This window comes from Danio rerio, chromosome 24, assembly GCF_052040795.2.
Source record: "Danio rerio strain M-AB ecotype USA chromosome 24, GRCz13ab, whole genome shotgun sequence".
NCBI lineage: Eukaryota > Metazoa > Chordata > Actinopteri > Cypriniformes > Danionidae > Danio > Danio rerio.
The window spans coordinates 44,637,841-44,660,000 of NC_141044.1; the positions used below are offsets into that span (position 1 = coordinate 44,637,841).

At 36.7% G+C, this 22,160-nt stretch overlaps 1 protein-coding gene and 1 long non-coding RNA gene across 2 annotated transcripts in view; both read right to left on the reverse strand.

Annotated features, from left to right (window-relative positions):
- ptprma (protein tyrosine phosphatase receptor type Ma) overlaps nt 1-22,160 on the reverse strand; it is a gene marked incomplete at both ends in the record, with an annotated part of 253,813 nt that overhangs the window by 201,992 nt on the left and 29,661 nt on the right.
- On the reverse strand, nt 858-6,704 carry LOC147838120 (uncharacterized). Its single transcript, XR_015525450.1, has 3 exons — nt 6,261-6,704; nt 5,690-5,791; nt 858-1,320 (listed from the first exon to the last, which is right to left on the reverse strand). It is a non-coding gene; the product is annotated as an uncharacterized LOC147838120 (long non-coding RNA).

Here is a 22,160-nt window from a genome sequence, read left to right on the forward strand (position 1 = left end):
AGTAAACAGAGCAAGCTGCAACAAACAGTGAATGACAGAAAAGAAATATAGAGCGACAGAACATTGAACATAGAATAAATATACAGAGCAAGTTTAACAACAAATATATATAGAGCGACATTTATAGAGCAACTGAGCAAAACCGATAAATATATAGAGCGACAACAACAAATGAAAATAGAAGCGATATATAGAGCAACAGACAGAAAAATGATAAATAGAGCAATATATACAGCAAATAAACATAGAGCAACAAATTTAGAGCATCATAGCACAACTTATAAATATAGATAAAGCAACAATACCGACAAATATAGAGCAACACGTGCAAAACTTATTCATATACAGAGCAATATATACAGCAAATAATATAGAGGGACATGTATAAAGCAACAGAGCTACACTGTAAAAAATTTCCCTGTAAAAAAACGGTAATCTACTGGCAGCTGTGGTTGCCATTATCATACTGTAAAAATATGGTGCCCTACCGTTTTTTAAATTACCAGCATGATACTGTTTTTGTTAGCAACAGTATTCTACTGTTGTGGAACTGTAAAAATACAGTGCCCTACCGTTTTAAATTAACAGCATGATACAGTTTTTTTAGCCACAGTAATCTACTGTTATGGAACTGTAAAAATACAGTGCCCTGCCATTTTAAATTAACAGCATGATACTGTTTTGTAAGATACAGCATACCACTGTTATTCTAATGTAAAAATACAGTGCCCTACCTTTTTTACATTTTATCTACAGCATGCATCTGTTATTTAGAAGCATAAAGCTGTTAAATTACAATCCATATTTAACCATATTATTTCAGATTAAAATGATTCAAAAAGAGAAATAAATCCAAGTTATATTTCACATTTTTATTTTCAAACAACACAAAATAAAATCTGCATTGTGTTTGTGAAAATATTAAGCCAAAGAACAGGCAAAAATTGTAAGTTCTCCAGAAATGTTAAGATTGTATTCAGCATTGTACAACAAGAAGCAACTTACCGAATGTCATAGAAAAAAATTATAAATAGCCACTTTACAATTAAGTCTTGGATATAAAATATAAAAATTTATAGCCCCAAAATGAGCTTCAGCAAATAAAGAAAAAAGGCCTCTGTGTTGCAAAAGTAGGGGGGTGCAAGCTAGCTGCATTTTAAATAAAGTCCCATTCAAAGTCCATTAGTTTCTTTAAAAGGTTTGAAACCTTGGGGTTTACAGTCATGGTCTTCTTCTGAACTGTCTTGCCAGTTTTTTTTTGACGTCACATTTCCTCTCACAGCCTTGGTTCCCCTCTCTGGATTTATGCCAGCAAAGCATCTGAATAATAAGAATAAAAGATTTTCTGTGAACAAGGTATTTAAAATTGTATGACTTACAAAAATAAATAAACTATCTGCAAAAGTGATTTTCTGTTCTGAAAGAAAATTTTAGTGAAAAAGCACATGCATTTTTGCAGCACTAAAATGGTTTTCCCTGAAAAAAGGTTATTATTATATGATGAAGATTAAAGACATGAAAAGGGCATTCAAATGTTAAAATGTTTGATTTTTGAACAACACCAGTGACGTGTGTGTACATAGTTAAAGTCCCTATTTGCTATTATTTATGTGCAGTTGAAGTCAGAATTATCAGCCCCTTTTTTTGAATTATTTATTTTCATTATTTTCCTAATAATGTTTAACAGAGCAAGTAAATGCTCACAGTATCTGATAATATTTGTTTTTCAGGAAAAAGTCTTGTTTTATTTTGACTTTTACTTTTTAAATATTGATTTTAAGGTCAAAATTACTAGCCCCTTTAAGCTATATAATGTTTAGATAGTCTACAAAACAAACCATTGCTATACAATGACTTGCCTAATTACCCTAATCAGCCTAGTTAACCTAATTAACCCAGTTAAGCCTTTAAATGTCATTTTAAGCTGTATAGAAGTGTCTTGAAGTATATCTCGTCAAATATTATTTACTATCATCATGACAAAGAGAAAATAAATCAGTTATTAGAGATGAGTTATTAACACTGTTATGTTTAGAAATGTGTTGAAGAAATTCTCTCCGTTAAACAGAAATAGGGGAAAAAAATAAACAGGGGGCAAATAATTCAGACTTCAACTGTATATAATATAATATATATATTTTTTCCCCAATTTCTGTTTAACAAAGAGAAGATTTGTTCAACATTTCTGAACATACTAGTTTTAATAACTAATTTGTAAAAACTAATAACTGATTTCTTTTATCTTTTCCATGATGACAGCAGATAATAATTGCCTATATTTTCTTAAAATACTAGTGTTTAGCTTAAGGTGACATATAAAGGCCTAACTAGGTTAATTAGGTTAATTAAAGTCATTGTATAACGATGGTTTGTTCTGTAAACAATCAAAAATATGTATTGCTTTAGGGGACTAATAATATTGACCTTAATATTTTTAAAAAATAAAATAAAAACTACTTTTATTGTAGCTAAAAATCAGAAAAAATTTCTCCAGGAGAAATAATATGAGAAATTCTGTGAAATATTCTTTGCTCTGTTAATCATAAATATGTAATTATTGAAAAAAGAACAAAAAAATCAAGGAGGCTAATAATTTTGACCACGCACGCACGCACACACACCACATATAGTGTTCAGCATAAATGAACAGCCCCTTTAAAAAATGTATATTTGTATAAATTCCTCAGTGAATATAGACAAATATATATTGGTGCATTTAAACAAAACAGTTTTATTAAACAGAGTAATATTTTTTTCCTGTTATTCCTGTTATTATTAAAGATGTATTTATTTTTTTTCATCAAAATATTCACTGGCGTGTACTAAGTTTATTAGCTCCAATTTTGGCTTTGACTAATCTAATGTTTATGCACAAATATTAATCTGAAGGACAGAGATTTTAGAGGTCATGTTTAAAAAGGCTATTCTGCTCACAAAGGCTGCATTTATTTGATCAAAAATAAAGTAAAAATGTTGAATTTTAAAGTGTTACTACTAGGGATGTAACAGTATCAGAATTTCACTGTACGATAATACTCAGTATGAATGGCATACTTATTGAATAATTTACAGGAAAAAACAAAACTAATGAAAAGACTTGAAAAAAGTCCCAAAAGTGTTTATTTACCTTAGCACTGAACATATCAATGACATACAAATTAGCCATCTATCTGTAAGTTTCGAAACAGGAACTTCAATTTTTAAATTTTAATAACAAAAAACTATTAAACTATATATATATATATATATATATATATATATATATATATATATATATATATATATATATATATATATATATATATATATATATATATATATATATATATATTAAAAAGTTTCAATTTAGTATTGTTGAAAACTCATCACATTCAACATTTAATCACTCACTCACTTAGATAGAGATGGGTTTTTTAAGGAAAATGATCATATAACTAAAATCTGGTAAAATCTGGGATCTCTGGGCATGTCCCCTGCAACAGAAATAAACCCTCTCATTTGGGACTGAGGTTTCTGGGACAGAGAAATATGATTTAGCCAAGGTTGACAGCAGTGGGTAACGTTATGCATTGTCTTTCCCCCACTTGAGAGGACAAGCCATGAGTGAGCTAGAGGTCTCTTTGCGGTACAAGTCAATGTCTGCATCAATCTAACAAGTGTGCTGTGTTCTGCAGTCCCCATGACTGTTTTTAGTCGTATTCCCCGACTTATATTTTACAACAGTCTGGCAGTGCCTGCATACTGTTTTTTTCTTTGCCTGTCACCTTTTCTCCTTTCTTGTATCTTTTTAGAGAGAAATCGAAATGCTTTCAAACATCCGATTTGAAACCCGCTTTAGGTTCGATCATTTCCAGCTCTTTTTCTTCCCCGCTACTAGCACCACACTCCATTTCCGCATTACTGGATCTGTAGCGACAACAGACCGCAAAGGATGATGGGAATCATCCTGGGCTGATGGGAATTGTAGTTCCCGCTACCTCCCTTTCGCTTCATTCGCCTAAGCAAACTTTTCTCAGAAATATAGTTTTGTTGAGTCATGCAACTACGCTAATATTGAAAAAATTTTCTATTGCGGTATGACGGTATTTACAATTTTGTTACATCCCTAGTTACTACACATTTTAAATAATTCAAAATTTTCAATTTTTATTTTTTTTCTTATTGAACTTAGTTTCACATTTAATTTAGTGTCACATGATCCTTAAGAAATCATTATATTATTGGTACAAAACCACTAATATTGATTCTTATAATGATCAGTGCTAAAAAAAAAAAGCTTCAAAGTATTTTGGAAACTGATACATTATTTTACAATTGTTTGATTAAAAAAAAAAAAGTAATTTTATTTAAAATCTTTTTTGCATTATAAAAAATTAATTTACTTTTATTCATTCCTTCATTCATTTTCTTTTTGGCTTTTTCCCTTTATTAATCTGGGGTCGCCACAGCGGAATGAACCGCCAACTTATCCATCATATGTCTTACGCAGCGGATGCCCTTCCAGCTGCAACCCATTACTGGGAAACACTCATACACTCTCATTCACACTCATACACTACAGACAATGTAGCTTACCCAATTCACCTGTATCGCATGTCTTTGGACTGTGGGGAAAACCGGAGCACCCGGAGGAAGCCTACGCGAACACAAGGAGAACATGCAAACTCCACGCGGAAATGCTGACCCAGTCGAGGCTTGAACCAGCAACTTTCTTGCTGTGAGGTGACAGCACTACCTACTGAGCCACCGCGTTGTCTAATTTACTTTCATGCTTGAACAATTTAGTTTGATGAGTAAAAGTAATTAATTTTCAATGGTACTTTGAAATAGTATTGTATAATGTGTACTGACGTGGTGGCGCAGTAGGTAGTGCTGTCACCTCACAGCAAGAAGGTCACTGGTTCGAGACTTGGCTAGGTCAGTTGACGTTTCTGTGCGGAGTTTGCATGTTCTCCCCGTGTTCACGTGGGTTTCTTCCTGGTGCTCTGGTTTCCCCCACAAGTCTAAAGATGTGGTACAGGTGAATTGGGTAGGCTATATTGTTCGTAGTGTATGTGTGTGAATGGGTGTGTATGGATGTTTCCCAGAGATGGGTTGCAGCTGGAAGGGCATCCACTGCATAAAACATGTGCTGGATAAGTTGGCGGTTCATTAAGCTGTGGCAACCCTGGAATAATAAAGGGACTAAGCCGAAAAGAAAATGAATGAATAATGTATATTGTATTGTTTCACAAAGTTATGACAACAACAATAAATGTTTATTCTTAGCAGATGGTTATATTAAGCACCATGAGAATTATGTGACACTGAGGACTAGTATTTGTAATGATGATCAAAATTTATTTTTAAAATACAAGAATCACATTTTAAACTAAATACAATAAAATACCAGTACATGATTTAATTAGTTTATGATAAATATATACTATTTAACTGACATTTCACTATATCACAGTTTTTGATGTATTTGTCCTTGTTTCTATTACAGTATTGTTTAGCCTTTGTGAGCACAAGAAGCTTATTATACGATATATATATATATATATATATATATATTTCTGATTCCAAACTTTTCACTTGTAGTGTATACACACAAACACACATGTGACAAGTTGGACATAACAATATTCTATTCCATGAAGTCCTCATGCTAAATTAAACTAAAAATATGTAAGTGCAAACATATTACCTTTGAAGGAATTCCAGTGTGCATGCTCACCCTCACAGATTACTCTGCCTTCCATGCTGATCATCCATTGTTTTATCCACTGGCCCAAAGTATCATCTGAACCTTTAATAAATTGGTTGATTAAAGCATTATTTAGGAATTATTCTGGAGATTAATTCTGTGATTTATCATTTGTTTTGAAAGGCTTGGTGTAGAAAGGGCCATGTTAAAATTATGCAAGACGTGATAAAGCAATACAATATAATTTTTCAAAATAAAATAAATATTTAAATAAATATAATAAGCAACTACATGAAATCAAACCAGGTAATCTGAGACTCAAAGATAATGAAAAGTGACAGAATGTCTTAAGCATGTGTTAAAACATTGACAATAGTATGTCAATAGTAATACTAAAGGATAACTAGGCTTCTAAAAGGCAAGTTTATTTCTTTGGGTATCAGATCAAAACAAATACATACATTTCTAACTAAATGAGACTTTGCTTTAATGAATTAAAAAACGAATGAATCTATTTCGTCAACTACAAACCAGCAAAGGTTTTTCCCTATCTTAATCACAAAATACTTACCAGGCAGAATCAAATGAGGAGTCACAGGCAGGTTACCCATCTTTTCAAGATTAGCAGTGGTGGCAGATATCTATTGGTCAAAAATGAATTGTAAAGAATTGTCATTATAATAGCAGTTACTCCTTACTCACAAAAAATATTAAAAGCTCTGCTACTTTAGGTAACGTTACCAAGCATAAAATCTGATCGTAACTTTAGTCAATTTCTATATAAACCAACTGCAATAACGTAAAAATAACAAAGGTCTCACTCGATCTTAAAATGTTATTTTTAGAAGCACCGGAGTTGCAAATGAAAAGGTGTATCTGTAATAAAATGGACCAAATATGCAAGTTACACATGTAACCACATGAAAAAAAAAAAGATTCTGTACGATCTTCACTCAAAGTTCATGTAAAATCTAGGTTTAACATTCTTACCTGTGTGTGATGTGAAAATGAGTCCTCCAGCTATCGTTAGCTTGCTAAATTAGGCTAAAGTTACCCCCTTTCTCTTCTCAAGACATTCACACGATCGGATCCTGCAATTAAATAAACAGGTGCTTTGGTTATGTGCTGATTGGATGTTTATGGCATGATATTTAAATTTAATAAGTAATTTAAAGAGTACGTTTACAGATATAGCTTCTTACCTCGTCGAAAATATCCAAATTATCTAATTATCCTTTCTTGTAAGTACCTTGGAGTTTCAAACAGAGGCACGCAGTTCAAATCTGTCATAAAATGCAGGGCAATGTACCAGTTCATGTAACCACAAATTATAACGTTCAACATTTTCACTGTTCCTAAAAGTTCAGGTAAAATATCCATCCAGGCTCCAGGAGATGTGAGGACTAACGTTACCGAGTCCTTATGCTAATCTTGCTTTTCAAATTCACACAGTCAAATCATTGTTGCAGTTGTGTGTTTATTGGATGTTTACATGTGATTTTAAAAACTAACAGGTACTTTACAGATATTTAGTCACATATGGAGCTGCAAACTTACCTCATGTAGATAATCCAAAATGGCGTCTTGTGTACACAGAAAAAAATATGGTATAAAACCGTTAAATTACAGTGCCCTTACTGTTGTTGCTCAACCACTCAAACTGAAGTGAGCAAGTCTTCCCATGATGCATTGTAAAAAACGGCAACTTGCTGTTTTTACATTAAAACAGTATTTTGCTGTTTATTTTCACCGTAAATTTACAGGAATTTTTTACAGTGTAGACTGATGCATATATAGAGCGATATATACAGCAAGTAATATAGAGGGACATATATAGAGCAACAGAGCAAAACTGATAAATATATAGAGCAACATATACAACAAACAGAGTGAAGTGTATATATAGAGAAACTGATAAAAGAGTAATTTATACAGCAAATAAAAATAGAGCAACATATATAGAAAAAATGAACAAATCAGATAAGTATACAGAGCAAAATATAAAACAAATGAATAGTGTGACAGAGCAACAGAGAAAAACTGATAAATATATAGAGCAACATAACAGTTTTCCTTTTGCTCTATAAATATATTTGTCACACACACACACACACACACACACACACACACACACACACACACACACACACACACACAAATCAGTGAGAAACACACACTCATACGCTGGTGAGAATCACTCACACACCTGAGAAATACAAACACTAATACATTGCAGAGAAACACACACACACACACATATTACAACTGAGATACACTCACACACACTGCTGAGAAACACTCTGTCTCTCACACACACACACACACACACACACTTTGCCATCAGCTCCTCCATTCACTCTCTCTCTCTCTCTCTCTCTCTCTCTGTGTGTGCTCTCATCCTCTAACACACACACACACACGCTCGTGTTTCACTCCTCCAACATTTGCTCTCCACATTGATTTCTATAAATGGAACATTGATTGTGAGCAAAGTTCAGGAAACACAGCCAAATCCCCACCCTGAACAAACCCTCCAAACCTCCAGAGCTGAACATGCAGAACACACACACACACACACACACACTAGTGGACCTCCAGAAAAGCTCCTGTTTCACCACCGCTGCTGAACATGTGCTGAAGCAAACTGCACCTTTACAGCTAAAAAGCTGGTTTATGAGCGCAGCGGTGCACTGATACCACACACACTGAACAAGTGATGACTGAAGATCAGCATTCATTAAACTAGAACAATAATAAATAAATAAATATGCCGGTACACCGTCTCAGTGGCTAGCGCTGTCGCCTCTCAGCCAGAAGGTCTCTGGTTCGAGTCCCAGCTGGGTCAGTTGGTGTTTCTGTGTGGAGTTTGCATGTTCTCCGTGTTGGCGTGGGTCTCCTCCGAGTGCTCTTGAAGAACATCTAGTCTAATATTATGTGCTGTCATCATGATGAAGAGAAAATAAATCAGTTATTAGAGAATAGATATTAAAACTATTACTAAACAGAAATTGGGGGAAAATAGAAACAAATGAAAGTTTAACCGGGGGGTGAATAATTCTGACTTCAACTGTATAAAAGTGTTTAAATATGCATTTTTAATATGTATAAATGTGCTTTTTGTGCAGCACTAGATGATCTATTGCATGTTTTAAGATTAAAATACTCTAAATACTCTGTTCCTGCAGGTCGGATCAGACGTGGCGAGATCAGTCCATCTCTGGCCCTCAGGAGTCACTGCTGGAGGAATATAATCAGCACAAACAAACACTAATTGGAGATAATTTGCTTAGCTCCTGCCTGACTGATTCATGAGCGGCTGAATAATGAGGAGGCGAGGCGAGGCTGACGGCACCGGACACATTACAGCCACTGGACACACCACAGTAATCCGATCAAAACTCATTACCACTGTCAGAGGAAAACATCAGCGGTGTGGTACAGATATGGTCTGATATACTGCCAAATAAAATAACAAATATCTTTACAAACTGTAGAGATCCAGACGTAAACATTATACAAAATCATTATATTTCAGTTTTTCTCCAGTCATTTAGTCACAAGTGTCTTTATTGAAATACAGTGTACAGTTTCAATTTTGACATCTTGTGTTTTTCATCCTAGTGTAGACCGGCATGGTGTCTGAGAGAGTGAGTGACTATATGTATGTGTATATCTGTGTGTGTGTGTATGTGTGTGTGTGTGTGTATGTGTGTATATATATGCATAAATTTGTGTGTATATATATATATATGTGTCTGTACGCGTAAATGTGTATTTATGTGTGTATGTGTGTGTGTGTGTGTGTGTGTGTGTATGTGTGTATATATATGCATAAATTTGTGTGTATATATATATATATATATATATGTGTCTGTACGCGTAAATGTGTATTTATGTGTGTATGTGTGTGTGTGTGTGTGTGTATATATATGCATGTATATGTATAGTTGTGTAAATGTGTGTATGTGTATATAATGCGAGTGTGTATATGTTGTGTGCATGTATGTGGGTCTAAGTGTATAAGTGTAAATTTGTGTATGTGTGCAATTATGTGTGTGTGTGTGTGTGTGTGTGTGTGTGTATGGGTGTATAGTTGTGTAAATGTGTGTGTGTATATAATGTGAATGTATGTATGTTTGTGTGCATGCATGTGTGTGTGTGTGTATATATGGGTGTATAAGTGTATGTGTATTTAATATGAATGTGTACTTGTTTGTGTGCATGTATATGTGTGTGTATGTGTAAATGTGTATAAAATTTATGTGTGTGAGTATGTGTGTGTGTGTGTGTGTGTGTAAGTGTGTGTATGATAATATAGTATGTGTGTGTATATACACGTGTGTGTTTATATATGCGTGTATATGAATAGTTGTGTATAATCTAAATGTGTGTATATGCTTGTTTGCATGTATGTGTGTATGTGTATTTATGTGTATAAGCGTGTCTGTGTGTAAAACGTGTGTATGTGTATGTTTTCATGTACGTGTGATTATATGTGTGCGTATATAGATATATGTGTGTAAATAATGTATATGTATGTGTGAGTATAAATGTGCGCGTGTACGCGTGTGCGCATATGTGTGTGTGAATGTGTACGTGTGTTAATGTGTGCGCATGTGTGCATATATGCGTGTATGTGCGCGTATTTGTGTACATGCCTGCACATATGTGTACATGTGTGTTTGTGTGTGTGCATGTGTACGTGTGTGAGTTAACGTGTGCGCATGTGTGTTTCCATGTGTGCACTTGTGTGTGTGTGTGTGTTTACATGTGTGCATATATGTGTATGCATGTGTGTGTGTTTGTGTGTGTTTGTGTGTGTGTGTGTGTGTGTGTGTGTGTGTGTGTGTGTGTGTGTGTGTGTGCACAGAGCAGATCTCAGAGGGCCGCCTGACATTTGCAGTGTTTGTCTGAAGGAGGTTTGGAGAAACAGAGACCGCCTGAAGAGTGTGAATGTCAGCCTGGTGTTGACCACAGAGACGTCCAGCAGATCAAGACGACAGCGCCGTCACAACATTAAACCGCGCGAGTGTGTGATCATCGCGCAGACGTGCCCAACAGAGACGCACATCTGCATATTTCATGAGGACAAAGCTACAAAACAGCATTACACGCCGCATCTGAATATTTGATGCATCTCGCGCTGCGCTCCCCTGTTTATGGATTCTATACGCCGGTTATTAGAGCAGAAATAAAGGCCCTCTGCTGTGTAAATGACCCTCGCTGAGAGACAAACGTCACGTCACACACACCTGAACGGCAGGAGGACTCTGCATGCGTTCATGTTTCATGTGTTCTGCATTTCTATTTCCGGCGTTATCCACGACTGACATTTAAACAGCAGCTCATAGTGTGTGTTTTAAAGAGGACGCATTATGCAGAAATCACTTCTATAAGAGGTTTAACCCCAGCTGTGTGTGTGTGTCAGCAGTGTGTGAGTATCTCCAGCAGCCTCTAAAGCTCAACATAAACTAATTGTGTTTGTTCTAATCAGACTTGATGAATGAAACACTGTGATGACATGTACAAAGGGAGAATGTCAATCAGAGGAGGAAAGCCCCGCCCACTAGTGCCCATCTCATTAGCATAAGCAGCAGTCCTGAGTGAGAAGCAGCCGTCTGTCCATTAGCCATTAGAGTGTTTGAGCTGCTGAAGATGATGTCAGCATAGACTAAGAGCATTATAGATGAAGCACAAATAAACAGGACAAAGAGCAGGTAAACAATCAATGATTATCTCCACTTATAGCACATTAGTTTTGACTAGATTTTTAGCCCATCGTTGAGTCTATAAATTTAGTGGTGTAACTGTGTGTACATTTATATTTATTCAGTTTTTAAATGAATTTCAGCAATAATAATAATAATCATCACTAATCTAAATATAAATTAAATTTTGAATACAGTTTGTACAGTAATATTTTCTGTCTTCCAGTAGATTTATTATAAATAGTCTTGTTTGTTTTGTTTTTTTTACCAAATATGTGGGTCTAATTGGATTTGCAAAAATAAAATAAAAAAAGCTTTAAAGGTTTTATTTTTTATTTCATATATAATTGTTTTAGTTAGGATACTGCCGAAATCATTCCACATTACTTTTTTTTTTACTCTGCACAGAAATAGCAAACCATGTCTGCAGATTCTGTCTGGCCATAGTTCTGAATTGTTTGTGGTGTGATTGACGCTTGGGCCGGCTGTGCAGACGTGTTTCGAAGCAACTCATAACATTTTCATTCATTCATTTTCCTTCCGCTTAATCCCTTTATTAAATCAGGGGTTGCCACAGCAGAATGAACCACCAACTTATCCAGCATACGTTTTACGCAGCGGATGCCCTTCTAGTCGCTTCCAAGCAGAACTGGGAAACACACCCACTAAGACCAATTTAGTTGATCAGTTCCCCTATTGACCTTATTCTAAAATGCGGAATTGCGCCTGTTTTCACGATTGTCTTAGAACTTCCGATTCAGTCGCCAATGGTAGAAATGACTAGGAATAATAAACGGCAGAAAATGGCCAAACTACTTCCTCAACAAACAAATGTTTGCATGACTACACAGACCAAGTAGCATAATATAATAAGAAAATATTAAATTGCAACATCAAGCAGCGTAACGAGCAGTTGTTAACGTCAAAAAATGAATGGAAGTGAATGTGACCGAAAGTCGCGAGACAAAAATATTCAAATGGCAGCGCCCACTCGACAGCTGAGAATAAGGTGAATAGCGCATGTGTTTGGACTGTGGGGGAAACCGGAGCACCCAGAGAAAACCCAGATCAACACGGGGAGAACATGCAAACTCCACACTGAAACGCCAACTAACCCAGGAAGGACTCAAACCAGCAACCTTCATGCTGTGAGACCACAGTGTTAACCATGCTGCCCCTGAATCAGTATAATAAATAAATATGACAACTGTCTGAAACACAACATGTGGACAGTGTTGAATTATTAGACAATAATGCACCTCAGATGTGTGTTATTTACTAACAATCCACCAGCTGATGGTTCGTTATAGGTGTACACACACACACACGCACACACACACACAGAGACAGAGAGAGAGAGAGAGAGAGAGAGAGAGAGAGAGAGAGAGAGAGAGAGAGGTGGTCTCTGTCTGCCGCTGTGGATCAGGACGGACAGCCGCTGTGAATCTGATGTAAATGTCAGCTGGTAAATGGCAGCGAGTGCCCAGCGGAGATATATATGTGTGTGTGTGTGTGTGTGTGTGTGTGTGTGTGTGTGTGTCATCTCCTGTGATCGTCAGCAGTGGGTGAGGAGACAAGCTGCAGTCACCTTTAGCCCACATACACACACGTTTACCTGCTGCGCTCGCTCTGCTGGAGCCCTGACTGAACACACTGCAAGACAGCACACACGCGCGCGCGCACACACACACACACACACACACGCACCATCATAACTTTCTTCATCGTTAGCATCTCTTATTCTCATCATTTTGTTGATCATCAGCGTCATCTTCATCCTCATCCTCACTTTCTTCATCATTAACATCATCCTCATCACCATCTTTCTCATTCTCATCATCTTCATCATCTTGTGGATCATGAGCATCACCTCATCACCATCATCATCACTTTCTTCATGATAGTCATCATTAACCTCAGTCATCATCATCATCATCATCACCATAAACTATCACTTTCTTCATCTTCAGCATCATCATCACTATCTTTTTCTCTTCATAATAATCATCATCACTTTCATCAACATCACCCTCTTTTTCATCCTCATCAACATCCTAACTTTCATCATCATCATCATCATCATCATCATGTTCACCATAATCCTCATCGTCATCATCACTTTATTCCTGTTCTTCATCATCACTTTCTGCATCATCATAATTTATCATCACCCTTTTCAGCATCGCCATTTTGATCTTCATCACATCATCATCATTGTGATCGTTATCACTTTTATCATCATCATCTTCATCTTCATAACCATCATCATCACTTTTTTCATCATCCTCATCAACATCATCCTAACTTTCATCATCATCATCTTTATCTTCACCATCATCATCAGTTATTTATCTTCATCATCATCATCATCTCCTCCTCCAGAATCCCGCAGCGCTCTGATCATTGATGTAGATCAGAGATCAGATCAAACTCCAGCTCTGCTGTTCACACTGAGCGTCAGATCAGCTGTCTGAGAGGATCAGCTCACTCAAGACTGAAGATCACAACCAATCATACTTACTGTAGAGACATCTCGCCTTCACACACACACACACACACACACACACACACACACACACACACACACACACACACACACACACACACAAACACACACACACACAAACACACACACACACAAACACACACACACACAAACACAAACACACTTCTACTTGTTACATTATTTACCTGCTAATTTACCAAGCTCTTGTGACTGTAATGAGATGTAATATTAGAAGAATTGAAAGGTAATACAGCAAACATGGTAAAATAAATGCAGACTGTTTCAGCACCGTATGATTATGACAGTCAAATCAAATGACTAAACTTTATTAGAAACAAACATGTAAAGCAGAGCATAAAGCAAATGTGATGTACAAATACAGACAACACTGAGGAGAGTTAGAAGACAAACTCATCCATTCATTTTCCTTCAGCTTCGTATCTTAGTCCCTCATTTTTCAGGGGTCGCCACAGTGGAATGAACTGCCAACTATTCCAGTATATGTTTTACACAGCAGATACAGATCCGCCACTTTTGGCGCTCATAAACATCATAAACTCACTTCTCAAATGATCCGGGAAATGGGCCTGGTAAGGATGGCATAGTGTGAGTAGGCTCTTAGTTAAAAACTCCTCAGCTGTAGTTAAAATCAGCTTTTGATCCGATGTGCGTGTGTATTGTGGACAAGATCAGAACTTTAAGTTAGCGCACAGTTGGCATAACTTTCAGTTGAAGCTGCTTTGTTGCAGAGACACGGTGTTGAGAAGCCTTTACGATTAACCGTGACAAATTAAACTGCAGTTCATAGTGAAACCAGTTAATCGTTGCAGCCCTAAATGGGAGACACACTCATTCACACACACATTAGGGCCAATTTAGTTAATCAATTCCCCAGTTTTTTTTTTTACCCACAGGAAACCCACGCCAACACGGGAGAACATGCAAACTCCACACAGAAACACCAGCTGACTCAGCCGAGACTTGAACCAGCCACAGTGAGGCCACAGAGTTAACCACAGCGCCACCGTGTCACCACTGGAAGGCAAATTTATACTGCCAAATTTACTTTTACAATGGAAAGAAAATAAAAACAAGATGATAACAGCCTGATTTACACCACCAGAATATAATTTCCTGAAATATTTATTATAAAACACGACCTGGACAGAGTTTGTGACACCAATATTCAGCATGACATTTCTGCACGGCTGTAATGAAACTGAGGGAGTCAATATGAGCAGAGGTTACAATGCAAATATAATAAAAGTATATCAAATAAAGCCTGTTGTATAAATGAAGACTTTTCTACATTATAAATAACAATATTGCATTGCATGAAAACACAGTCAAAACTGGCACTTTAATGCAAAATCTAATTTCTAGCCCATTTCTTCAGATCTGTAGGCGAGGTGAGTCCTCCAGATTTGATGAGATACGTGTAAATCCGCAGCTGACCTCAGATCAGGCGTCTTTGCACCTGTCAATCATCTCAGACTGCCGGATTAAGACATATCATAAATGCAGAAGATGTTTAAGAGGATAACCTTAAGAGGGTCAGCGTCTTAATCTCCACACACACACACACACACACACACACACACACACACACACACACACACTTACAATACACTCCATCTGCCATATTAATGCACAGTTTCATGTAATTGCTTTGCGGATGTCAGATAATCCTGAGCGGAGCGTCTCATGAATAGCAGATGATTATTCAGAGATGATTTCCATATTTCCACTCTGTGCGTGCTGTAAACAGGATGATGATGATGATCACGCTGATATCAGATATTGGGATGATCTGACATTGCCTTATTTTATATTTCAGCCATATACAGTTGAAGGATAAATTATTATTAACCCTCCTGTGCAATATTTATGCTTCAAATATTTCCCACAGGATGTAGAACAGATTCAGGAATTGTTCACAGTGTTTCCTCTAATATTTGTTCTTCTGGAGAAACTCTGATTCGTTTTATTTTGGCTAGAATAGTTTTAAGTTTATTAAATATTTAAGTCCTGTTACGCTCAATATTATTCGCCCCCTTCAGCAATATTAGTGTTGGATTGTCTCCAGAACAAACCACTGTTATACAATTACCCTAACTTTACCCTAATTACCCTAGTGAAGCCTTTACATGTCACCTTATGCTGTATAGAAGTGTCTTGAAGAATATCGGGTCTAATATTAAGTGCTGTCATCATAGCAGAGAGAAAGCAATAATGATATTAGCTTCAGTTCAGGAGTGTCCAAACTCAGTCCTGGAGGGCCGGTGTCCAGCATAGTTTACCTCCAACCTTCAACACACCTGCCTGGAGGATTCTAGTATACCTAGAGAGAGCTCGATCAGCTGCTTCAGGTGTGTTTAATTGGGGTTGGAACTAAAACATGCAGGACAGCGGCCCTCCAGAACCGAGTTTGGATACTCCTGCTCCAGTTGATCAGGGGTGCGTTTCCCAAACAACGACGTAACCTGCGGCTATACTATCATAGTACAATGCATCGTTTGGGAAAAGAACTATGTAGGGACAAGTGTTTCCCAAAACCCATACTTTCTGTCTCAGATCCATTGTTTGAACCACGTTAGTGTAAAACGCCCAGTGGAGGAGGAACTACTTCTTTAGAGAAGAACCATGTCATTTCTTTGTGCAAATGATATTGTTTTACACGCATATGCATTTAAAATAAAGTCCAATAATAGATTTGGTAAAAACATGCACTCGCTTTCCATATTAACTGAAATATATGGAAACGGCACATATAAAGTCTGTGTTTGCTTTACTAATATTATTGAGAGTGACATATCCTTTTCTAAAACATAAAATCATATATATATTATTAGATATAAATCATATAAATAAATAAATGAGGCTATTTATTATAAAATGAAATGTAATATTTTTATTTATTAAAAATGAAAAAAAATCATACTTTATTAATCATATAATAATATTAATGAAGATGATGATGATGATGATGATGATTATTATTAATAAGTAGGATATTGTTAATTTTTTTATTTATTTTTTCAGAAAAGTCTACTTTTACATTTTGACACTTGTGGTTTACAACAGAAAGCTCTAACCAGCAGGCCCGTGTCATATACAGTACAGATACTTCATAAACAATCTACTATGAGGTAAAAGCATTAACATATGAGTTTTGTTTTCACAAACTTTATGTTTAAAATGACATCAATGTTTTCAAAGTGCACTGTGAAGGGAGCACAACTGGAAACTGAAGACCGCTTAAAATAGAAAGCAAATCACAGCTAAGAGAGATGAGCTTAACTCTTTTTTATTTTTAATAATTACAACTTTAAATGTTAGAATGTTCTAAATTAGGGGTGTCAAGCTCAATTCCTGGAGGGCCGAAGCCCTGCACAGTTTGTGTGCTCCAACACACTTACCTGTAGGTTTTAAACAAGCCTGAAGGACTCAATTAGTTTGATCAGGTGTGTTTAATTAGGGTTGAACTAAACTGTGCAGAGCTGCAGCCCTTTTGGAACTGAGTTTGACACCTGTGTTCTAAATGAATAGGGCATAGGGGGGATAAGTGGCAATAGAACACAGCGATGAACTATGTCTCTAACTACAGCTCCAGAGGTGTAGTTGCGAGTGCTCAAGTTTGCGATGCAGTTTGTGAATGTTCGCTGGAGCGATGGATTTGAGAAATGGTAAATCAACAAATTATGCTTATAACGACAGAACTTGCAACCTTAATTGGCGAACGATGGTTTTGGGAAATGCACCCCAGTAAGAGATGATTGTCTTCTCTCTTGTTTCTCATTGGATGGAAACGCTGATTTATTCGCTCATGTTTTGAGATATTCAGTTTTGTGCGCGTCTAATTCTCATGTTTGGATGGAAACACAGCTGATATGTTACAGACTGTAGTCCCTGTTCATCAATAATCCACACTTTACACATTGCGATATTGATGCTGAAATTATATATTGTGCACCGCTGAACACTGCTGATGCAGGAGACACCGCTGCTCTGAGGATACAGAAATACCAGCAGCTGAGTTACATCACACACACACACACCTGCAGTCCAGCTGATCTCAGGCCAGAAACAACACACAATTGTGCTTGACTGTGCAAATTCAACCCTCTGATGCAATGGACACTTACACACACACACACACACCAGTTTAACCATTACTAGCATGGCTAAAAATACTCACACACACACACACACACACACACACACACACACACACACACACACACACACGGAGAGAGAGAGAATTAAGCTTTTCTACAGCAAAAACATGTTTACGTTTAGGTAAAAATCTACAAATTAATTAAAGGTAAATATTGTAGGTATAATTGAATCATGAAGTTTGTTTATTTAAGTATTAAATTAAATTGACATGTTTATTTAATTAAGTAAAAAACAATAAATCATAATAAAATGTAATAAAATACAAGTAAACAATGAAGTCCAAAGCCAAATATATAAATGAGCAGCACAAATGATGAAGTCCTCCAGCACACCTCACCATATGACACACACACACACACACACACACTCCACTAACATACAAATACACATAGGTGCACATGCACACACATGATCATATACACAGAAAAAACACTCTGAGAAACACACAAACACAACACACTGCACACATCACAAACATAGCCCACACTCACACACAGAACACACACACACACACCACTATAACACACTCTCACACAAACACTAAATCACACTTACATATTTAACACTACACTAACATAAATTGAGGTACAAGTGTGTACACACACACACACACACACACACTACCATATCACATAAACATACTACAACATACAACTACACAGATCCACATGCACACACACCATAATATTAAACACAGAAACACACTGATGAACACACACAAACACAACACAAACAGACACAAACAAAGTGATGCATACACGCAAAACACCATCACAACACACAATCACACTCACATCATATAATACACACACACACACACACACACACACACACACACACACACACTTAATTCACTAAACTAACATATAAACTGATGTACACTCACACACCATCACACACACACACTCTACGCTACACTAACAAAATACAAATAGATGTACATGTACACACACATCATATCATGCACAAAACATGCACACTGATGAGCACACACATACACACATTTATGAAACACACATATTAACAACAGAAATATAAACTGACGCATACACAATACACACACACACAACACTACACACACACACACTGATGCACACCATGCAACCACCGCACCACAACACAAACAAACAGACACAAATATAAACTGATGCATACACACAATACCCCACACACACACACACACACACACACACAAAGATACTGATGCACAAACGCACAACACTACACACATCACAATACACACGGTCTCTTACACGAACACACCACACGCACACACACAAACCACTATATAACTCTCTCTCTCTGTGTGTGTGAGTGTGTAATCAATAGGGCGAGAAATGAAGCAGCACAATTGACTTCAGCTTGTTCATTCATTATTAACGGCTCAGACTAAATGAACTTAAATTGAAGGAGTCGCCGTTTGACAGCCCTAAGCTTCTCATTTAACATGCAGCAACAAATCTCAATGTGCCGCGGCCGCACACACACACACACACACACACACACACACACACACAGATCCCGAGATGCTGAACACACTCCTCTTTATCATCCACAGATGCACAATATCTGTCTCAGAAAACAAGAGTTTATCTTTCCACTACTAATCGCTGATTTTAGGATGGATGGATGGATGGATGGATGGATGGATGGATGGACAAAATGAGAATAAATGATAGATAGAATGAATGATAGAATGAACAAAAACAAACAGACATGAATGAAAGAATAAGAATCAACAAAAGAACAAATGGACAATAGAACAAACAAACAAATAATAGAATGAATGAACAAACGATAGAACGAAAGAACAAATGATTGAACGAATAAACAAACAACAGAACAAATGAACAAACAACAGAATGATTAAACAAACGATAGAACGAACGAACAAACGATAGAACAAACAAAAAGGATAGCACAAAAGAACAAACGATTAAACGAATAAACAAACGATAGAACAAACAAATGTTAGAATCAATAAACAATAGAACAAACAATAGAACACAAACTAACGATACAATGAACGAACAAACGTTAAAACGAATAAACCAAATATAGAACAAACAAACGATAGAACAAACAAACTTTAGAATGGACAAACAAACTATGGAACAAACGAACAAACGACCGAACGAACATACAAATTATAGAACGAATGAACAAACAATAGAATGAACGAACAAACGATGGAACAAACAAACAAACAATAGAACGAATAAATAAATGATACAATGAACGAACAAACCAACGATAGAATGAATAAACAAATGATAGAATGAATGACAAAAAGAACAAAAAGAACTAGATAGATCGATAGAATGAACGATAGAACGAGAGATAGAATAAGAGAACAATAGAGTGAATGAAGGAACGAATGATAGAACAAACAACAGAACGAATGAAAGATCAAATCGACAAACAAATGAGAACGATAGATAGAATGATGATAGATGGAGAATAGAATGATAAACAGAATGATAGAACAATAAAGAATGAGAGACAGAATGATAATTAAACGAAAGATAGAATGAACAATAGAAAGAATGATAGAGTAATTGTCAAATTTATCAAATATGGTTATTAATTCTTTTGTAATTTTAACAGTAAAGTTCTGGGAATTGATTAACTAAATTGGCCGTAGTGTATGAGTGAGTGAGTGAGCGAGTGTGTGTGTATATGAGTGTGTATGGGTGTTTCCCAGTACTGGGTTGCAGCTGGAAGGGCATCCGCTGCATAAAACATATACTGGAATAGTTGGCGGTTCATTCAGCTGGGGCGATGCCTGAAATAGAGACCAAGCTGAAGGAAAATTAATGAATGAAATCTCAGAACACAGACAGGCCACAACACACACACACACACACACACACACACACACACACACACACACACACACACACACACACACACAGCAGGTTTCCCGATGCAGATGTAATTGTAGTGATGATCAGTGATACATCAAAGCAGTCCTGTGGGAATCAGAGCGGCTCTTTCTGGAGAGTTCATTAAGATCAAGCTGTGATTCAGAGGGACACTCGACCCGTCCTGAGCTCCACATCAAACACTGCACAAATCCTGCTCACGATCATCACTTAAACACATCTCTCTCTCTCTGTGTGTGTGTGTGTGTGTTAAAGACGTCCAGCAGATAATGGAGAAAACATCTGACGCTCTGGGCTATTATATACATGTTATTACACGGCGATCTGGAATACTCCAGTCTGATTGGTCAATAATGACATTCCACTGCATGTTATTCTCAGATAACAACTCGTTACACTGACATGAAGACAATGTGGTGTTGGCAACAGGCTGACATCAATGCTAAATGTGTGTGCGTGCGTGAGCATGTGTGTGAATAACTGCTGAATGTGTGAGTAGAACTGCTTGACCTTTGTATCAGCACTGCCGCTGCGCCTTAGACCACACACACACACACACACACAGCTTGCAGAAACAACGATCAACATACAAAACTACACACACACACCACTTAACTTACAGCTCCACAAGCAAACACACACACACACACACACACACACACACACACACACACACACACACACACACACACACACTGCAGATCACGTTTCTACACATTCCTGAGAGAACATTTCAGCACAGACGGTTATTCCAAATAAACTAGTTGATTAAATAGATCAATATTTACTTCATTACAGTAACACATGAATAAATGAAGGGTTAAAGCTGCTGATGGTCTTCAGACTCATGTGTTGTTGTGCTGGTTGAAAGTCTCTTCATATTCCAATAGTACTGATTACAGTAAATGATCTAAATGTGTTTGTGTGTGTTTATATTCTGGGTGAGGCAGAACACAAGGAAACATAAGTATGGTAAGTATGTTCCAGCCGATAACTCCAATAATTCAGATTCAGCCCAAATTGTCTGTCAGCAAATGTAGGTTTGTAGATCTGCAGCCGTTTGCTCATGACAGCAGTTAAAACACATGCTGAATCAAAACTCCTGAGTCAATATTGGAGTGAGTTCTGCACGCTGGAGGAAGGATGACACCATGGCTGAAGTGTTTCTCTTAGACGGGTCATGTTCTGTCTAA